This window comes from Lactuca virosa, chromosome 3 (assembly GCF_052849685.1).
Source record: "Lactuca virosa cultivar CGN04683 chromosome 3, Lactuca_virosa_CGN04683_v6, whole genome shotgun sequence".
In the NCBI taxonomy this organism is placed as follows: Eukaryota; Viridiplantae; Streptophyta; class Magnoliopsida; order Asterales; family Asteraceae; genus Lactuca; species Lactuca virosa.
The window spans coordinates 242020591-242026014 of NC_136428.1; the positions used below are offsets into that span (position 1 = coordinate 242020591).

The window sequence follows — 5424 nt, forward strand, 5'->3', positions numbered from 1 at the left end:
ACCCATTAAACTGCCATTTTATAGGCAGTAACCTTATACTCCCCTTATAGACCGGCTACGTGAATGAGGCCTACTAATGGTAAGACGACTTGCTCTTATACATATAATATATTAAACTTTTAATATTATAATAGTATAAGGGTGTATTTTAGACATTTAAAATACTTGGTGGTTTAATCTATTAATTAAACTATACTCTTAATTTAATTACATTTAAACCATGTCATTATGGAATTATTAATTTTCTTTTAATTAAACACTTTAATTATCTATTAATAAAGTCCATAAGAGTTAATTGAATTATTCAATAATAACATCATAATTCCAATTATTAAATTCAAAATTAAAACCATTTAATTAATTGTTTAAGTTATGAACCCAAGAGTTTTAGAATTCAATTCTTTTTTTTTCATACAAAACTTTTCTCAAATTCCAAAACTTAAGGGCAAGTTTGTAATTCTTGAAAACCTTTGGATTCCATAACTTATGGAATTAATGGTGTTTTATGATGAAACTTTCCATGTTCCATAACTTAAGAACAAGTTATGGAATTCTTTAAAACATTAATACCAAATTTTGTAACTCCATAAAAACTTTGAATCAAATTTTTTTTTAAAAAAAAACTTTCATATCCATAACTTATGGAAGTTTCAAAAACCCTTAAGATCACAACTTTAAAAAAACTTTTGAGTTCCAAAATTTTATGACAAAATATGTAACTCCTTAAAACATTTAGATCAAACTTTTAAAACTAATAAAATAATCATATCATTTTATCTTTTACTAAATTTGACCTAATTCAACTCATATAACAAATGATTTAAATTTTACAAATAATTCGTTTTTCACAAAACAAGTAATTATCTTAAAATTTGACAAACGTCATGTTTTTTTTTTCCTTTTTTTTTCAACTTGAAAATAAAACATTTGCATCAATATAACAGAAAACAACCCATGGCTCTGATACCACTGTTGGGTTTTTGAGCATTCTAACACTCCTAAGTGTACATGCAACCCTAAATACCTTGGATCTATGTTTTCTCTATTATACATGCAAATATGAATATTCCAAGGTATTACCCTATCTAGCATACAATCCTTGATACTTGGGTAATATAAAAAGTTAGAATACATACATTTTAATGAAGCTTGAAGTCTTGAACTTTAAGAGCTTAGCCCCAATAGTGTGGAAGCCTCAAGTGGAATCACAAATCATCAAAACACCTTGGAAAACCTTTAGAGAATATGGATACTTGGCTCACACTTATGAAATCAGTTATTGCCCTCTTTAGTGTATCCACACTAGCCACTCCCTAATTTCATGAACCATAAGACCCTTTATATAGTGTGGAGAATTATGGTTAAACCCTAATACCCATGACCTTTCATTTCCTAGGATCCATGGGTTAAAGCTCCATGGACTATCCATGAAGACTTAGCCCAACCTAAATGAACTTGGCCCACTACACATATATATCTAAGAGTCCATATTTAATTAGTTCCTTTTGATCACTTAATTAATTATAAATTAATTCTTGATCAATACTAATTAAATAATATGATTATATATTAATATATTAGAACTTATAATATATTAATATAAATCATAAATATACTATTCTCAAAAGACTATCCATATAAATTGTGCCGGTGAAGTGCAACCCAAATGGACCATGCCGGGTCGGGTCAAGTACATACCAAATATAGTTAAGGACTTAGACGTTAATCCAACAGTTACATGGATGCTATGTGGTTGGAAGCGCTGGAAAATGCCTTCGGTTACAATCCTAGCATCAAATGCGACTGTAATTTCCCTAATTCTATTTTCCACATCACCCAACTGTGAGTACTTATCTTCCTTCTTTCCCTTTCAAATATATAACTCTGTCATGTTGGAATAAACTTTTATAAACTTGTTACTTATTTGTATTCTACTTATCTTCTAACAATCATTCTCATCCTTCAAATAATCAGAAAGCTTATTGGAATGGATGTTGTGGGTCTAATCCCAGAAGGACTCTGGACTTTGACTTACCTTACAAATCTGTATGTATGCGGCTGTTTCTTCACTAAACTGTTAACTACTATTGAAAGTTAACCCCAGATTATTTGACAGGTCCCTTGTTACCTTCCATTGGCAATTTAACTCAGATGCAGATCATGTAAGCCATCCCTTTTTGATACTTTCAACTTAATTAATATTTTTAACCTCTATATATTTAAGAATACATCTGAGATTTCAGATATATGATGATAATCTCAAATTTTTTATAGGAGTTTTGGCATCAATGCGTTATTAGGGCAGGTTCCACGAGAGCTAGGACAACTTACTGATCTTATATCATTGTATGTCTCTTCCTATTTTGTTTGTGTTTCTGCCATCAAGCAATAACTTTTTCTATTTAATTCATTGTGTTTCTGCGCTCCTAATCCCACGGGTGTTGATCTAACACTTGAACAATGGGATCAAATAAGACAATTGATTAGATGCAAAAGTCTCTTACCATTTTTTTGATAGTGCATATCAGGTGAGTTTTAAACTCTTATGTTTAAAAAAAGACTATTTATATTTAGTGCTAAAGATTTGGCTCTTGAATTTTTTAGGGTTTTGCAAGTGGAAGTCTGTATAAAGATGCTCAATTTGTTTGTGTGTTTGTTGGTGATGGTGGTGAATTTTTTTATAGCTCAAAGTTCTGCTAAAAATAAGGGCCTTTATTGGGAAAGAGTTGGTGCTTTGAGCGGTGTAAGTCATCACCTTTTCACATATATCTTTTCTGTTTTCTATAATGAGGATAGTGAGGGCATTAACGTCTTTTGTACATACCTAAAGATTAAGCACGAGTCATGTCCCACCTTCTTTTATATATATATATATATATATATATATATATATATATATATATATATATATATATATATATATATATATATATATGGTGATTTGATGGATTTTCCTTTTGTTAATTTGATATGTTATCCCTAACAAATTTGTAGGAATGCTGACATGGCAAGTAGGGTGGAGAGGCGGTTAAAACTTGTGATAAGGTCCATGTACCCAAGTACACCGATCCATAGTGCTTCAATTGTGGCTACCGTTCTCAAAGACATGTAAAAGGGCATTTACGTCTTTTGCACACATTGTTCTCTACCTTTTTTTGGGTGTAACTAAGTTGAGGTGAATTTGTGTTTGCAGAAAGTTGTATGATGAATGGAGCCTTTAAATGAAGGCAATGGCTGATCGTATTATTTCCATGCACAAATAACTTTTTGCTGCTTTATCTTCTAGAGGTATTAATTATGTTTGTGTTTTGGAGCTTTCTTTATTTTGTTTTTTCATTTTCTTCAATTTTAATTTTTGTGTGTTGTGTGTTGGCAGGGACACCTGGCCTCGCGATTGGAGCCACATTATAAAGCAAATTGGTATGTTTACATTCACAGGTCTTAACACATAGCATTAAGCAAGTCACCTTCAAGATAAAAGATTTCCACATCTACATGACATCTGATGGGTAACACATAACAAATTTCTTTTTTCTTACTAATACATTCTACTTTGATAATTCTATTCTACAAAATTATAACATTGTACATTCATTTTTTTTAACTATAAATAGGAATAAATGAAAGTACGATGTTATAACTTACAATAATCAATAAACAAATGAATGAAAGTAGATTGCTATTTCTTACAAATGAAAAACATGCAAATGTATTGGCATGACGAGTTTAAGCTTAAGGATTGTTCCTCACCTTGCAGATGCGATACATGCTCCTGTAACCACTGTTGGTTAAATTAACTAAGTTGGTTGGTTGCTAACGTGTGTGTGTGTGTATATATATATATATATATATATATATATATATATATATATATATATATATATATATATATATATATATATATATTGTCACACCCCCAAACCGAAACGGCGGACTTTATGTGGCGTTGTCCAGAGAAATATCACGTGTCAAGACCAAAGTATTAGTAAAGCCGGAAAAAACGTTTGATAATGATGGAATCTACACATCAAAGAAGTTTTATGTAATTAACAAGGTACAATCAACAACTTATTGTTTTACAATTTCTTCAAATATCTTTCTTAGATGCTCATTTGATGTTTAATGTAGGGCTAGCAGATGAAGCAACAAGATTGCAGATTGGTGTAGTTTATATATTGGACATGTTATAAATGTATTGCAGATTGTTGTTATTTATATATTGTAAAATCAAGTATGAACTATTAGTTGAAATTCTAAATGTAGACTCAACTTCTTTCGTATTGTACGACTATGCACCTAGCAAGAAAAACTATCCGTTGAAATGAACTATTCGACACAAAATAGTCTACTAAATGGCTGCAATGAATAACTCACGTCTAAAGGAAACTAATCATCACATTAAAACTATCTTCCGAAAGAAACTATTTGCCACCCGGCGTTTAGCGCGGGTAAACGGCTAGTATATATATATATATATATATATATATATATATATATATATATATATATATATATATATATATATATATATATATTCTTACAAGCTTGTTGACTATAGGTTGTATTTTAGGTGGGATTATGTTTGACCCGGACTCGTTTTTAGATCTTCGACCCATGACATTATCTCTTGAACGCTCGCTTTTTATCTCATACAATTGTGACGACAACTCACCATATGGCATATCTTTTTGCCACTGAGGTTTCTTTCCCCAATACCCATGTGGGCCTAGTCGGGCCGAATTTGAATTATGCTTCGAACTCGCCCTTGCTTTCTCACTTTGTTCCTGCAAAGAGAATTAACAAACACAATTAAAACATTGCAATATAATAAGTAATATAATCAAGAGACATTACCCTGAAATTCCTTTGATGATATCCTCTCTTTAAAGTTTTACAATGCAAACTTTTCAAGAAATGGGTAGATAACGGATTCATCTTTTTCATCATTCAAAATAACTTTTTTAAGCATCTTCTTGAATCCTCTCCACTGGCTGTTGCATGCTCTATGAACAGCTGCTTTGTGATCATCATTTTGAATATTCCAACGAGTTCTATTTTTGTTGTAGAGTAAGAATATTGATCATTAATTACATATCTTAATCAAATGAAAGCACATGTAATGTATCTTAGGTAAAAGAAAAACCTTAATAGTCTGCCATAAATTTACCCTTTCAGACTGTGGCACTTTCTTTGAAATCGGATATTTGACAAAAATTAACTTTCTCGTAATTGCACCACACTCATTGGCGAACTTACTTTGTGGCTAAGTGTGGTCGATTAGTCGTGTGGTTGTTCTTTTTTTTCCTAGGTTGTGACTGTGGCTGGGGTTGTGCTTGTTGTTGCAGCTCATCATCCATCGTATTTATTTTGTGGGAAATTCATAAAGAAGAATATGAGAACATAAGAGTTGCATATGTATAAGAA

The 5424-nt window shown here is 31.1% G+C and overlaps 1 pseudogene; it reads left to right on the forward strand.

Moving 5' to 3' along the window:
- The first annotated feature begins 2151 nt into the window (after positions 1 to 2151).
- LOC145164484 (aspartate aminotransferase, cytoplasmic-like) lies at positions 2152 to 3792 on the forward strand (annotated as a pseudogene).
- The last annotated feature ends 1632 nt before the right edge of the window (positions 3793 to 5424 follow it).